General features: G+C 36.5%; 1 protein-coding gene and 1 pseudogene across 1 annotated transcript in view; one reads left to right on the top strand and one right to left on the bottom strand.

Annotated features, from left to right (window-relative positions):
• Positions 1–17,286, bottom strand: part of Chsy3 (chondroitin sulfate synthase 3) — a 241,215-nt gene that overhangs the window by 89,585 nt on the left and 134,344 nt on the right. The window lies entirely within an intron of this gene.
• LOC117719737 (elongation factor 1-alpha 1-like) overlaps positions 1–17,286 on the top strand; it is a 165,822-nt pseudogene that overhangs the window by 86,503 nt on the left and 62,033 nt on the right.

Consider the following 17,286-nt stretch of genomic DNA (forward strand, 5'->3'; position numbering starts at 1 on the left):
CCCCATATTACCTGGGCACATGCTGGCAGGAATAAGCCTCCACTTCCCCGGTCATCAGGACTTCATCAGTACCAATCTACAGAGCTGGACGTTTCACTTCCTTGTCTGTCTATGTATATCCACACAAAGAGAAAGGCATACAGTTTATACACATAGACAGGGAATCTTATTTTCTATACATTAATGTGTAAAGCAAAATAAAGGTCAGGTAAAACCTGTTAATCTCACAGCAGTTCTGTTGAGTCTGTCAGATGAATTTGACTTCCCCATCACAAATAGATCAAATTCTGAAAGCGTAAGCCAGAATTAAACAAATGAACATATTTTTGTGCCATTTAAAAATGAAGACTATTGATTTGTAAATGAGTAAGACCTACTTAAAAGTATCATTTTTTTCTGTTGACCATTTGATATTTCATCTATTAAAAATAAGATTTTGTTGTTGAACAAAATAACTCCATGTCAACCAAAAGGAAATGCTCTATTTTTTAAAAGCCTTCATAATAATGGACTGTTTTGTTCTGACATCAATTTAATTAATTTTCGTCTATATTTATATTTTTAAGGCCACAAAGATTAAAATGTGGAAGTGTTGGTAAAAACTGTGTTTCATATTTTTCTATTCAAACATTTTTTAAAGTCTTACAATCTTGATAGTCAATTGGTAGAACACAGGGCAATGTTTTAATACATGTACATATAGGGAACTGCTGAAAATGTTAATTAGCATATCTATAACCTCAAAAAATTTTCATTCTGAGAACCTTGAAAAAAAATCTCTAAGCTAGTTTGAAATATTACCAATCACAACCTCTACTTAAAAGTTTGGAATAAGTCTATTCTCATCCGTTGAAAACAGTTAATTTTCTGTATTTTAGGGTATTAAAAACATAATTACAAATCTGACAGGTTGCCACACTGAGGACATTCTAAGCATAACATCATCTCGATTAAGACAACAAAAGAATATGCTTCTGAACACAGGCAGGGTTTTTAAGACTAGTTTAATATTAATTGTATGGCTACAGAAAAGGAAAGAAAGAGAAACCCTGAGATGGGCAGAAGGGCTACTTACTGACATCAATATTCACTTTCATTTAGAAGGAGAAAAAAATGCTGTCATGCTACTTCCCACACATAAACAAAAAATAATGAAGCAAGAAATATATAAAAGTATTAACATGAATCTTCTTATGAAAAGGTCAAAAATACATATTTAAAGATGTGTGGGTTATTTCCCACATATTTCTTTAAATATGTATGGGAAAAAATCAGATAAGCAACAACAAAACTCCCAGATATTATTTATTATAATGACCTTGAACCATAATACATTTTCCTGGAATTTAGGATTGTATTTTTCAATAATTCATAGAAGTATAAATGCACTTTAGAAAAATGCATTGACAAAATTTGCTAAGGTAAAAATTCATATAGAGAAGTTAACCATTGATTACCAATTCATTTGCTTCAAAATAGTCATTTTTATTATTTCTTTAATAATGGCAGATATATTATATGTTATCACATGTAATGGCTCCAATTGGCTTTAACATTTCACTTGTCATTTTCTAGCCTCAGTAATGAAACTTCCTTATGAAATCACACTCTCAGCCTTGGGGCAGTGGAAATGAGTTTTTGGAATGAGGAAAGATAGAATGTGCTTTCTTATGCATACATTTACATAAAATGTTAATGGGGCAGAGATATATTTTTAAATTATAGAGGAGGAGCCTACAAGACAGTGCAGTAGGTGAAGGTACTTGCCACTAAGATTGGTGACCTGACTTAGATCTCTGAAGTGGACATGGCGGACGGAGAGAACTGACTGTGACAAGCTGTCCTCTGACCTCCACAGACTAAAAACTCAGTTACAGCTGATTAAATGTGTACCTCTCAGATGTAAAATAAAATAATCTAAAGAAAACCAGATAGTATTTTTGAGTCACAGAAGTTACTTGTATTATGAAAGAAAGAGATACAGTCTCATTTGAGAAGAATATGGGAAAGTATATTTTTATATATGGCATTCAACAGGATCTTACAACATCTGTCAGAGCATTCAGTGGGAACTTACATTACTGTCACCTCTGTTTCTATCTTAATTCAACTTTGGAAAAAAATCTTCGGTACCTCAGGAGAAGTCTTATTGAACAGGCATGCCTGAGTAATTAAATGCACCTATTCCTTTAACTTAGAAATTGCTTATCATGCATTCCCTGAAGTAATTTTTATAAATACAAGAAATACAATTAAGCACAGGGCTAGATGCCTGCTTATCTTATCCCATGTCCATTCAGCCATATGTGACTTTTGGTGATGAAAAATGACATGTTTAATGAGGAAACAGTCATTTAAAAACCCACCAGGCAATGATGTTGGCAAGGTGTGTGTGTGTGTGTGTGCGCGTGCGCGTGCGCGTGCGTGTGCGTGTGCGTGTGTGTGTGTGCGCACACGCATGTGTCAGGCTAGATGTCCATGTCAGCTATCTATTACTGTCCACTTTATTTTTTTAGAAAAGGTCTCTCACTGAACTTGATTCAGCTAGTTAGCTGGGCAGCAAGCCCCAGGGAGCTTCCTTCCGTCCTTGCTTCTTCATTGATAGGATTATAGGCTAGCTGCCTCTCCAGGCTTTTATGTGAGGGATGGAGATTTATACTCAAGAGGTCATATTTGTGCAGCATACACTTTACCTTACTGACTTAGCCATCTCTGTAACTCCCTGATTGATTTTTTTCAAACCAAGGGATTAGCACTAATGGAATTTATATAGATAAGCTTTTATAACAATAAGGGAAAGCAGGATAAAGCATTAAGAAAAAATATTTTATTAGTTCAAATACATCATTTGAAACAAATTACATACTATGACTTGGATTTCTTGGCTATGAGAAAAAAAGTAGTAACTTTTTCTCAAACTTGTCATTATCGAGACTCTCTTATATAAATCCTCTATATAGAATGCTTTTTTCTAAAAAGTTATGAATTCCATGCAATTATCAGTAAGTTGCTATTCTTCATTCAAAGTTCTTTTTATAGAACACATGAATAAAAGGTCATCAATCTGTTCCAAAGTTTTGGTGGATTTTAATTGGAATTCTCCATCATAATAATTCAATACACCTTCACTGGGGATGATAAATGCTCATAAATGGTTTATAAAACAGAGAAGAAAACATGTTAAGGTTAGCATGCCATGACTTTTTGATTTGGTTATTTGTCAAGATTTACATTAAGGAATTAGATAATTACAGTCATATTCCTAGATTTTATCATATTATTCTAAGAAAAAGGTCAAACTATTATGAACAAAAATAACACATTTATTATGAAACACTGTGTTTTACAGAAATACAGTTAGAAGAAAAAAAAATTCCAGTGGGCTTCATCTGATGTCCCACAGCAACCAGCTCTTACAGCTAAATAGCCTGTCTTGTCCATGGACAGGAAGTGGCCTTAGCTTGGGCACAGTACTAATGATGGACAGAACCAGGAGCACTGATGCAAGAGACCCACTGAGAAGCTCTGGTCACGCATAGATTGAGTTCATCATGCAACGAAAGCTTGTGCTAATGTCTCAGTATACTGAGCAAGGAACACCTTCGTTGCAACCAACTTGTGTTGGTCAAGTGCAGTATACTATAAGACTCTATCATGTGATGGGGCTCTAGAGAGAGATAATAAGTAAAGACAAAGGCTGAGAGCTTGAAATTGAGAGCTCACTTATTTCATAGTCTTCATTTTAAAGACAGCTGTACAGAGAACCAAAGACTTCATTCTGTCCACACATCCAGCAAATTGATGGAATTCAACACAGCTTGCATAAATAGCTGCCTGACATATGGAAGAGGATAGGCAAAGGAACAAAAAATGCAAGTGTGTGGGTATATATGTATTCACCCTTATACATCTATGCATGAATGTACATGCACAGCAGTGTTTCTTTAGGGCTAAAGGTACGTTGCTGAGCAAGGCTAGCTCTAAGTTTAACAGAAAGCTCTAATGTTAAGAAGTCATAGAGCACGTTGATTGCTAAGTCAGAGAAAATGTCATGTTTCAAACGCACACAGTAATTTACTGACCAACCTTTTTGCTTTTTCTATGGATTTTAAAAAGTACATAAAACTAAGTAGTCAAGACCATTAAGAACCTGCCAAGGACTTCGTAGTTTCTACTTTCTTCACAACAGCCCTAAAGAGAGTAAGTACAATATGCCTGAAGTCAGGGAGATGATAACACTCAGTATTCTAGAACAACTCTGTAGAAATAAAAATCCAAACTCCAGGCTATGTAATAAAGCAACCACCAAGATCATGAACGAAATAGAAAAAAAGTACTTGATGTTGAATCCAGCCAGACAATATGCTGCTGGTTTCCTCATACACATATATCCTGGAGTTTATCCAAATGTTAAAACTTCAAAAGTATCCAACTTGGAAACAAGAGTTTTGTCATGAGATTTGCCTTTGAGTCTTTCAAAAAGGAAATTTTCCATTAAAAAAAAAGTATTTATAAGTGTCTACATTAGATTTGAAAGGAAATGTTCTCCTCAGAAGTGACAGAAACACCCAGGCTTAAATGTCTACAGAAAGCAGTTTCTGACCTCAGCTTTGGGTCCTGTGTTCCCTATAGCTAACATCCTGGCTGGGGATGTGGCAGAAGGGCTATTGTCACTGGTCTGAGAGACAGACAATAGAGGGACAAAGAATGGTGTTCTGCCCTAGACACAACAGCTCCTGATATCCAGACACAGCCTTTTCTCTGATGTTTGCAGGAATCGTTAACAAACATAACCTCATCAATCCTCATAAGAACCTTGAGAGGAAACGAAATCACTACACTTAATGTCCTGCTTTGATGATTATAGCATATTGGACAAGTGAGCCCAGAGAGAAGATGATGAAAGAGAAAAGATAAAGTATGGCAGACGGGGGGTGGGGGGGCACAGCTTGGTGGATTTCATCTTATTCTCTGCAGTTCTATAGGATCTCAGAACAGATACAGATGACTTCTGCAGTTGTCTCTGTCTTCCTTTCCTCTCTGAACCCCAGAAAGCTGAGTAGAACTATGAAGCCAGCCTACAAAGCATCAGTTGAAGCTGTCTACCGCCTTTTATATTTTTTGTTTCTAAGAGTCACCCAGCTACCCTACAGTCTTCAGCGCATTGTTTTAATTAGAACAACAGTAGTCAGCAATGCAATGACTGAGTAGAGCAGTGGATCTAAATTGTAACTGTATTTTCTGAATACTTGATAAAAATTCAAGTGAGCAGCAGTGGACAATTACGCTGATTTGCAAACAACAAAAGGTGCCAAAGATAACTTCAGAACAGAATTATCATATTCTTCACGTGACAACATTCCTTAAGCTGGGATGGCTGCATAGGGACCATGGTGCATGTGCCCCAAGTTCTCTCCTGGAACAAATAGACACACCCATGGTCTAATAGTATCACAGTGTTGCAAGGATGCAGACTTTATAGAAACCAATTTTTTATTTTGAATTTTCCAATTACCAGAGAAGTGTTTGCTACTCAGGAGGCCAGGACTCATCTGTGGACATTAATTGATGATGGCCTCCTATATCACATCTTTAGGATCTAGAATCAGACAGCCTTCTTTAAGATTCCACAAGAAATTAATATAAACAATTCCAACTTCTACAACTTATTGATGGTCTATAAATCTTAGTTTTCTCACTCATAAATGGGAATAATATTTCAACATATTGTGTGGAGATCAAATACACACAATTTGCTTGGCTTTATGACTGACAGATTAGGTATCCAATAGTCGACTATTATAAGAATGTGTTCATATTTTTTGCTTTCCTTAGAAATGGTTTTCCTAGGGAAATTTCTATTTAAACTTTCTCCTATGTACATTTTAGCATTGTATGTTCACATACAAATACAAGCACACGTGTTAAAACTAGCTAAGTAGGCTAACTAAAGCCAGACAGGTATGAAGTATCTTCATTGTATTGAGATTTATGTGATAATCTCAATTTCCACTCACCAGCTCTTTTAGTTTCTGTTCCCATCTCTGTGATATGAACCCTAGACAAAAGCAACTCGGGGTAGAAGGCATCTACTTTAGCTCCTAATTTCAGATTGCAATCCATCACTGTGAAGTTAAGATAGTAGCTAGTCACAACCATAGTCAAGAGCAGAGAAAATGTACCCATGAATGATTACACTCAGTTCCTTCTTCCATTCATAAACAGTTTAGGATACCCTACCCTTGGGAATGGCTTCACCCTCAATGGGTAGGTTTTCTCACAGAAGGTAATCAAGATAATCCTGAAAGACATGTTCACAGGCTGATGCAGACAATCATTTATGGAGAGTCTCTTCCCCTGGAGGATCTACTTTCTGTCAAATTGAATTGAAATTAGCCATCACACCACTTGTATCTAAAATATAACACACCCTGAAGTCCAATTATACAGCCATTGGTTACCCCAATATTTAAGTACACATTTAAGTATATCTTGTCATGTTGGTTGTTGCTGTTGTTCAAAGGTGTCACAGCTGGGTACCACTTTTACTTTCTTCCCTCTCTTGGCAACTTGCATAGTAGATTCTAGTACCGTGGAAGCTGGACTAGAAGGAAACAGCTTCAAGAAGAAAGCTTTAAAGTTTGATGTAGCTTCAATGATTCCAGCTCTTTGTCCTAAGAGTGTCAGTGGCATGTTAGCAATAGGGAGTTACCTTTAAGCTTTAGAGGCAACCAAAGGCAGCAGCAATAGTCTACAATATTGACATTTCAACATAAATGGGGTCATTTTAATCACCCTGACACACCATTCAAAAGGGATTTCTTGTGCCTGTGGCATTTGTTAAACTATGATTCAGATCGGGGGTCATTGTTAGCCCAACTGACATAAGCTTTGTGATATATACATCCATAAATATACTTACATATACTGTATATAATTTCAGGTGAACATAAACTAATATGATTCCTTGAAGCTTTATCAGATAACCTTGGTGTTATTTGTCTCTCAATTCTTTTCTCCTGTATTGACCTCCATGTTTGCCCCAGACCTCCACCTTCTCCACAGACCTGTGGCCCTTTGCACAGACCTCCAAACTTCTTCATAGACCTACATCTTCCTTCCAGACCTCCAGTCCTCTGCACAGATCTCCAGCTCCCTCCACAGATCTCCAGCTCCCTCCACAGATCTCCAGCTCTCTCCCTAGTAGGATCCTCCTCTCTATTTTTTTATTCCTCTTCATAACACCTGCACTCTGCTATTCCTTTCTCAATCTTACAAACAGAATGTTCACTTTATATTTCCCTGTGGTTATTCCATATCATATACTCATATCTGAAGATCTGACATTATGAAAGCAGATGAGAGAGAACATGTGGCCTCTCAGTAGGAGAAGAATCATGCCTGTTACTAGAAACCCATCCAACTTCTGAGGGCTAATGAGGCCATGACTCATAGAAGAGATTCTACTACTGCCACTTTGCTAGACCTGCATAATTCTAAATATGCTCTAAATCTCATCCTTATGCCCACAGATAAGTGTAGCTACCACATCTCATCCAAGAAGCTTCTCTTTATAGAAAAAGGGAACCATCACAATAATTCACAACTGGACACTAGAAGCATCAACAGACTGTGGGGAACCCAGGTCCAATGTATAAATCTATATTATAATTCCTACATCTATGACTAAAAAAATTATCAAAGAAGGGGAAGAAAGATTAAAGGGGTAGAGGACAAAGAAGTCTGCTGTGTGACTGCATCTCTTATAAAGAGATGCATAAATAAGACTTGAACAATAAACATTGTTAGCATTCCTTCTAGACTCCACCCCACAGTTACCTGGCAATAGCCAGATATGCCCGAGTCACTATAAAGAGGGTGCTTGCCTCCTCCTCACTCTCTTATCCTTGTATCTTCTTACTCTCTTATTTTCTGCACCTTTTCTGCCCATTCCCCCTTCCACTCCCCCCTCTTGATGTATTCCTGGCTGGCCTCTTCTCTCTCTCTTTGTCTCTCTCTGTCTCCCTCTCTCTCTTCTCTTTCTCCCTCCTTCCATCTATCTATCTATCTATCTATCTATCTATCTATCTATCTATCTATCTCTGCTTTTCTCTATCTCCACTCCATCCTCAATTCCCATTCTCATGCCTTAAATAAAGTCTATTCTATACTATACCCTTCATGTGGCTGGTACCTTAGCAGGGGCCCAAAGAGACACACCCTTCTACCTCATCATACCATGCCTCTATCAGACATACACTGGCTCTTTGGCTCTTTCTTTTTTATAAAACAAAACAAATATATCAATAGAGAAGTTAACACATAAGGGGGAAAATCTCATGTGGTCTTATTTCTACCTTAGACAAAGATCTACAGACAACTAATGATGGCTAAGAGAGGGAGGCTTGCCTCTCCCAAGGATGATCCCCAAATTAGTTATCCAATACATTGTAATCACCCCTCACAAACGACAAAAATGGACTTAGCAGGTCATATTTATATGTTTGTGCATATTTATAAATGATATATATGATACAACACATATGATATATATGAAGAAAAGAGGCTATACATTTAAGAGTAGTGGGTGACATGGGGAGAGTTAGAGAATGGGAACTTAGAAAGGGATATAGGAAGACAGGGAACACCTTTAAAAAGTTAATAAGTCATAATTTAATTGACAATGTATAAAGACTAAAGGAAAGAAAGAGAACAAAGTAAAAAAATGCACTGAAAAATCCCTAGCATGTGCCTTCTCTATCTCACTGTACAAAATGCTCTTCCCTAGCTTGCAGAAGGCATGCAGAGAGGTCAGTCCATCTTCTCCACACTGACAGGGTCCTCTGATTAGTCTTTGGGGCTCCTTTAAAAGGCTTTGCTTCTGCTATTTGCTACTGGCTACCCAGTAGCCCTCCTATGATCTCTCACTGCTAATAATACAGAAGACAGCTCTGCTTATCGACTTTCCTCTCAGGTTCTCAGCATACACTCCAGACACATTTCTTTCATCCATATTAATGAGTATTTTCCTTTTTAAAAAGCTTCACTACAAGGAAAGACCACTGACCACTCCACAAAAACAAATCCGCCACAAAGTTCCATTTAAATCACAACAAAAGAGCTATAAGATCTGTTCCTTTATTAATTCCAAATGTAAACTTTGAGAAATAGGAAGGAAAATCATATCTGTGTAGCTAAATATATATTATTTCTTTAGAGAACTTTTTAAGTATGCATGTAGGAACATTTCCAAAAATATTAATCTCAAAGAAATGTTAAATCATTTAAGTGTGAAATTAAGATCAGCTATCATGTATTCATTATCATCTGCATAGAAGCATTCCTTACTGTTTTACTCCAGAAGATTCAGGAAACTCGAATGGAAAGAAATAGTTCTTTTTCCTTAGCATTTTATAAGCTAAATAAGGAAGAAAGTTTATCCTCAAATAATTATAATGTGATGCAGAATGGGATAGAGTCATAGGGAATATAAAAACTGAGAAGCATACAAAGATTTCACAAGAAGAGATTTGCATGTGGTTGGGAGTGCTGGTTTCCAAGAAGGGATGAAGGCACACAGAAAGAACACAGGCAAGGTAGCACCCAAACCATCTCTGAATGGATCTCAAAAATCACTGTGAATGAAGGGAACTCAGGACAAGAGCAGGCATGGCTGAGAAAAGGCCGACCATGGCAAAGGGCATCGGCAGGAGGTAGGGAATAAACTGTAGTGAGGCAGCCTGTGCTGTACACTTCTACACAAATCATGGGTTAGTAACCTTGTGAACAATGAGGAAAGGCTTACATGCTACAAAGATGTTAAACATTGACAGCTAAGAAGGTGGTGAGGCCCTTAAGCAGAAAGATGACGTAAAGCCAAACAATATCTCAGAAAAGATAAATCTGAGTTGTGTATCATTGAATTTGATATACTAGAATAAGGAGTAGAATTTATCCCCGGTAGAGTAGATTCCATGGCCAGCAATAATCTCAGGAGGTGTGTGACAGACATGATCTCATGTCAGGCATGTAGTCCTTTACTTTCTGGAGGTGGCATTATTTTATCTTTCCCAGCTAATTGTATTTTAGTACAAATGTGCCTTTATTTTATTTACAGAACAGACAGTTTATTCCCTACCTCCTGCCGATGCCCTTTGCCATGGTCGGCCTTTTCTCAGCCATGCCTGCTCTTGTCCTGAGTTCCCTCTATTTACAGATTTTTTTTTTTTAAATCTGACTTTCAGATTGAACAAGTTGTATTTCTTTATTTAGAAATATTTCTACATATATATGAACAATTTTAATATAAATAAAGACTTTCAACAATTATTGGGGAAAAAAGAAGTCATGACATTGAAAGAGAAGAAAAAAGGGTATATGTGAGGTTTTGGAGGAAGAAAGAGAAGGGGTGAATAATGTGATTGTATTAAAATTCCCTCCAAATAAATAATTCTGAAATTCTGACTCTGTATTCTTCATAATGCCTGCAGAAGTTCTCATTATGTAACAGCCACATGAGTAGCAACAGTATGAATAACTGTAAAATGGAAAGAACTCTAACTACAGAATCTATGAAAAATTAACAGAGGGCTCTGGACACGGCGCCAGAGGAGTCATTTTGATAGACTTAATACCACCACATAAGCTGAAGTAAACAAAGTGTGTGTGAGCACTCCAATATCTTTGAATTTTCATATAGCTTCTTTTGTATTATCACTACCTTTCCAATAGTTGCTAAATATTCTGAATATGTGGCTGTTCTAGAACTAAAACTTCTATTAAAATAATTTTGACTCAGGGATATAATAAAGGTGGGTGTGTTGTAGCACTAGGGCTGAATTGTTTTTTTAAGCACAGTTTTGGATAGAATGACTAATATTTTTTCCCCTCTGGCCTTGACAAAAAGAAAAGAACTGTGATTTTAAAGTAAATGGTGTCACATCTTGAATGAGTGCAAGACTCTACAGGTCCAAGCCCTGTATTTTGAAGGATCCTCATGATAGTCTCATAACAGAGGGACTGATTCTGTTTACAAATGATAAGAATAAAGATAATGTATGCAATCATGTGACTATTCAAAAAGCCTGATTATTGTCATCAGGGTTCTGTTTTATTTAAATCTAAATGCCCATTTTCTGAACTGTGACTTTCTTCTCTGTCTTTGGTATTTAAGCCAGGATTCCACCTCCGTTCAAAAACTATTGAATTCTAAATATAGTGATGATATAGTTGTGCAGTAACATTGTACATTATGTCAGTCTGGGGTTAATGGAAAAGTGAAGAAAGAACAATCTTGTCACCTTTAATAAGTTAATAAGCTATTTTTTCTACTGAGAGTATTACCAGAAAATATTTATTTTTAGAAGAAATGAATACTTAATTCCAGATACTATGGTGCTGTGAGCATCATGTAGAAAATACGTTTCTATTGTGCCAAATTATTTCATTACCTCCTAGATATTGAGAGCTAATTTAAGGATAGCAAATGTACACTCTCATTTCCCTGTGTATTATTCTAATATATATGATCCTAACAGTTTTATTCTACTAAGAATGTAGAACATTGGGGCAGGAAAAATGGCAAGGAGGTTAAGAGCATTTTCTGCTATTATACAGGTCTTGAGTTCAGTTCCCAGCACCCAGTCAGGTGACTTACAACTCTGTCATTCCAGATGACTCCTAACACACTTCTGGCAATTGCACACATGTGGTACACAAGCAGAATTTAAACCATATCCTCTGGTAGAGAGTGCATTAGTACATGGTTTCTATTTTTACAAAGAGTTAAGCTTTATACCATGAATGCCTGTATGTGACTGGTTTTTTTTTTTCTAACTTGACTCAAGCTACAGTCATGAGGAGAGAGAATTTAAATTGAGAAAACGCCTCCTTTAGATGATCTGTAGACAAATATGTTATACTGCCCATGGGAAGGTGGTCTTGAAAAATATAAGAAATTAGCAGAGCATGTGCCTGAGCAGCAAACTGTAAGCAGATCCCTCCATGAACTCTTCTTCAGTTCCTTCTCATCCTTCAATAATGTGTTGAGATTGGGGCATGTAAGCCAAATAAATTTCCTCCCCAAGTGGCTTTTGGTTATGCTGGTTTATCACTGCAATAAAAAGCAAAATAAGATATCTTGCTTTAAAAAAAAACTATTAAATTGTCCAACATTTTACAAGAATGCACAGGGTCAAGTGAAAAAGTCTGAGGTCCCGCTTACTGCAAAACTGCTTATTGCAAACTAGCTCTTGAGACTGGGACTCACATCAGATGTGATGTCTTGTTCTTCCTGTCTCTGACCAAAAAAAAAAAAAAAAAAGAAAAAAAAAAAAGAAAAAAGAAAACAAAAACCAAAAAACAAAACAAAACAAAAAACAGGGGCTCTACCCTTAAATGTGTCATGAAAGTCAGATGGTAAATAGTGGTAAACATACATGAAAATTAAATGAATATATTGTAACATAAAAAATTCAGGAAGGATATCAATACTAGAATATTCCTATAATTCCAGAATTTGTAAGGAGAATCAAGAGTTTAAGGCCTGCCTTAGTTACATAGTGAGGTTGAAGATAGTCTCAGCCACATAAGAGCCTACTAAAAAAACAAAAACAAAAGAAGGAGGAGGAGGAAGAGGAGGAGGAGGAGGAGGAAGAGGAGGAGGAGGAGGAGGAGGAGGAGGAGGAGGAGGAGGAGGAGGAGGAGGAGGAGGAGGAGGAGGAGGAGGAAAAGAAATTTTGGAGGATTTTATTATAGTTGGCTTCACTTATATTTTACCAGGAGTGATATTTCTTCATACAAACTTTGTATATGTATTTGTATTTGTATGTATGTGTGAATGCATGTGTGTGGGAGGGGGGAGTGGGTGTCTTCATATGGTAGTGGTGGGTGTGGTGGGTGTGGGTAAACGCATGCATGCCTGCCAATACTCAGTGACATCTATATTGTTTTTTGAGATAGGATCTTTCACTTGGTCTAAAGTTCTCTAGGTAGGCTAGATTAATAGTAGTAGGTAGGCTAGCCTGGCCGAACAAGAAGCTTTTCAGGCTACCTACCCAGTATTATATTTATGGGTGCATGACCATACTTTACTTTTCCAGGTTAGTTTAGGGCACTGAAGTCTGTGCCTCGAATTTTCCCAACAAGCAATTTACTGACAGACCAATCCCCCTAGCATACTTTTATCTTCATTTTAATTGGGCAACCAATTAATAGATATGTTTATGAAATGCATTACCATGTTTCAATCCATGTACACACTGTGGAGTTTAATCAGCTTACATTTCTGGTGTGTGTGTGTGTGTGTGTGTGTCTGTCTGTCTGTCTGTGTGTGTCTGTGTATGTGTGTGTGTGTGTATGTGTGTGTGTGTGTGCGTGTGTGTGTTCGTGTAGCAGGGGTGCACATGTGCCAATATAAATTTTGTAATTATTCTTTTAGCAAGAGTCGTCTATATTCTTTTTACACTTAAAGTGCGCTCACCACGCACGAGACAGCATCACTTAGCATTCCTCCTGTCTAAATGAAAAGGTCCCCTTAACCAACAACCTTCTTTTTCCTACATCTTCTCCTTCCCACCAACTTCTAGCAGCTACCTGCCTTCTCTGTATTAATGACACTAGATCAGACTCCACAATAATGTGAGTTCACACAGTGCGACTTTTGCATTTCTGGATTGTTTCATTTGGCATATTGTTCTACTCACGTTGTCACCTTTGCTTCATTTCTTCACTTTTACATCTGTATAGTATTCTACTTTCATAGACTAAAAAGATTGATATTGTTAAAATATCTATACTATCCAAAATAAGTTAAAATTATATATATATTTCCTCTAAAAGCTCAATAACTGTTAATAAAATATAAATAAAAAAGAAATCTGAAAAATTTTTATGGCAACACAAAGGTTTGAATAATCAGAGTAATCTTGTAAAGAAGAGAAGTGAGTGGAGTAGATATGCTAACTTGGAGATATATATATATATATATATATATATATATATATATATATATATAAAATGTTAAAATATATATTTGAATTTGAGGATATATATATGAATTTGAGGATCATTATATATACATATACAATAATACAGAATTTTTAAAAATTAAAAACAGATACAAACACCAATAAAGCCAAAAACTGATCCCAGAAATAAATCTAAACATACATAATCAAGCAATTTTTTTTATATAAAAACCATAAAAAGCTCTGGAAAACAAAATTTTCTCCAGTAACTGTTTGGAAATGTAGCTACCTAGATACCTATGACTACATACCAAAAACAGCATGTGGTTTCTGAATGAAATGTGTGACCAAAATCTAATAAACCACTCACGCAAACCTCAAAGGTTTTATGACATCTGTCTATACAATGGCTTCTTGGAAATAACTCCAAGTGTACAGACAGTGAATGTTAAAAGAGATGAAACAGATAAGTAACCATGAAGCTTCTCCCAGGACAGCAGACACGTGCTTTCATGCAAGAGTCCAAACCACAGTCTGAGAAGAGGCTCATAGGCTCACACAGAAGGAACTCAGGCTGCAAAAAGAAACCAAATTACCTGATTGAAAAGGCAGCCAAAGGATCTGAGGGGACATTGAGAAAGTGTTCAGTACCTCAAATCACTAGTCAAATGAAAATTAAAACCAAAATTACATATTGCTTTTCAGAACATTTTACAGAATTGCATGACCTTTAGAATTACATACCTTTAGAATTACATAAACACCTTTTAGAATGATTTACAAAAAGTACCAATAATGACATGGGCTGGCAAGGATGTGGGGAAAGGGAAACGCTTTTATAGCGCGACTGGAAATGTCAATTTGTAGAAATATATTGGAAAATAATACAGGGATTCTTCAAGAGCCTTCAAGTAGATCTACCATGAGATTCAGAAGCCACACTCTTAGGTATGCAGCCAATAAGAATAAATCAGGTATGCGATGCTGAAGAGCCATCTGTACACAGCCTTCATTCATCATAGCTTCCAAGGCCCACCATGAATGAATGAGTGAACAAAGAAACCATGGTGTGCAATGTGTACAGACAAGCTGAGGCTTATCTAGTTAGCCATGCTTTGTTCTTTTCTATGATGTCATGTTACGCTCCTTTCCTTACACAGAAAAGGGTTTTTATTCATTTGCTTACTCCATCCAAACTTTTCAGAGAATTCTTCCAATGACTTTCGCAGCGTACAAATATCAAGTTCAGAAATGTATTTGTCTGAACACCTTCATTTGCATGCAAAATTCTAAATGTAAAGTTATAGACTATCAAGAACTAGCTAATACTTAAAGAAGGATTTTGGCATCTAGAATACAGATAGGAAATGTATGTATGACTTGCCCAATTAGTTAATAAATAAATGTGCTTATAAAACTATGTGGGTCTCAAAGTTGTTATTGCCTTTCTTTCATTGATAAATTTGGACACATGAGTGCATGATGCACAGGAAAGCTGCTACTATCTGGTTTTTTTCATTCTTAAATTTATTCTTTTTCATATATTACATCTCAACTTCAGTTTCCCCTCACTCCTCCTCCCCCAGTCCCTCTCTCCTCCCCCAGCAAGGTCCCTCTTGTTTCTTTATGATGCTAAATGTCAGGGACATATATATGAATAAACCCAATGATCAATGCATTTATGTCTATGAACATTCAGACTATTTTGCCTGCAATTAAAAAGGAATCAAGGGACTAGAGAAGTGACTCAGCAGTTAAGAGCACTCACAACCATCTCTAATGGGATCTGATGCCCTCTTCTGGTGTATCTGAAAAGAATGATATTGTATTCACATGCATAAAATAAATAAATCTTTTTGAAAAATTTCAGAGAAAAAAATGACTTTTTTGCAAATTTATTTGGAATAACAAAAAACTCAGAATAGCTAAAACTATTCTCAACAATAAAAAAACTTCTGGGGAAATCACCATCCCTGACTTAAAGCTGTACTACAGAGCAATAGTGATAAAAACTGCATGGTATTGGTACAGAGACAGGCAAGAAGATCAATGCAATAGAATGAAGACCCAGAAATGAACCCACACACCTATGGTCACTTGAACTTTGACAAAGGAGCTAAAACCATTCAGTGGAAAAAGGACAGCATTTTCAACAAATGGTACTGGTTCAACTGGAGGACAACATGTAGAAGTATGCAAATAGATCCATTCTTATCTCCTTGTACAAAGCTCAAGTCCAAGTGGATATAGGGCCTTCACATAAAACCAGATACACTGAAACTAATAGAAGAGAAGGTGGGGAAGAGCCTTGAAAAAATGACTTCTAATTCTTGTAAAATACCAATAAACAGGTATGGAATTAGAACAATCAGAGTATCACTGCTCTTAACTATGTTTACTCCTCACTGGTTTTATTTTGGCTCTATTAAGATTCTTACTTTTAAAATATCATTGGTTGATTGATTATTGATTGAATGATTGGTTGATTGATTGATTGGATCATGTATGTGGAGTATGTACAAGTGAGTGCTGCTTGCAGTGCCAGCAGAGAACAAAAGCTGTGTCAGATCCCCAGGAGCTGAGATTACAGATGGTTCTGAGCCATAATCCATGAGTACTGATAACCAAAACTGGGTCCCCTAGAATAGCAATTATGCTCTGAACCACTGAGTCCTCTTTCCAGCTTCAAGGTGTGACTAGCCGTTATTAATACTTCAATAGTATTGGTAATTTTATCCAAATAGTGGCAGTTGAGTTTATTTCTAGGTCACTGTAATATATGTCAGAAGGGGGGGATTTGGTTGCATACTTGAACATTGGCCTTAACATTACTTTCTCTTTCAACTCTTAGTAAATTAGTTGTGCTTACTCATTTAGTGTAACAACTATGAGCTCCATAGTTAATTAAACTTTTACAACTGGAAAATGTTTTTGCTTTATTGTGTTAAGCCAGCCAAATCCACAGAAAGTTTATTGAGATGCATCAGGGAAATCTGGCCTTGGATTTTGCTGTCTCTTCAATTACATTTTCCATCCAATGGTTAATTAAGGCCTAGGCGGACTAATAGAAAGTATGGATCATTTATGACAAAATGTTTACAGATAGGTAGGTATACATATGTTGGCATATCTACTGACTCATTTATTAAAAGAAACTAATTAATTGAGTTGTAGACTAGTAGCTGATTTAACAGCTGCCAAAGCAGCAAACCTAAGTCTCTTTCACCAACAGGATTGTTTTATAGTAGCTTTGGAACATGCTCTGTAAGAAGGTGAAAGATTAGGTCTTTAAGCCAGAACCTGAGTGTGGTGGGCTATA

The sequence above is a fragment of the Arvicanthis niloticus genome, chromosome 14 (assembly GCF_011762505.2).
Source record: "Arvicanthis niloticus isolate mArvNil1 chromosome 14, mArvNil1.pat.X, whole genome shotgun sequence".
Taxonomy (NCBI): domain Eukaryota; kingdom Metazoa; phylum Chordata; class Mammalia; order Rodentia; family Muridae; genus Arvicanthis; species Arvicanthis niloticus.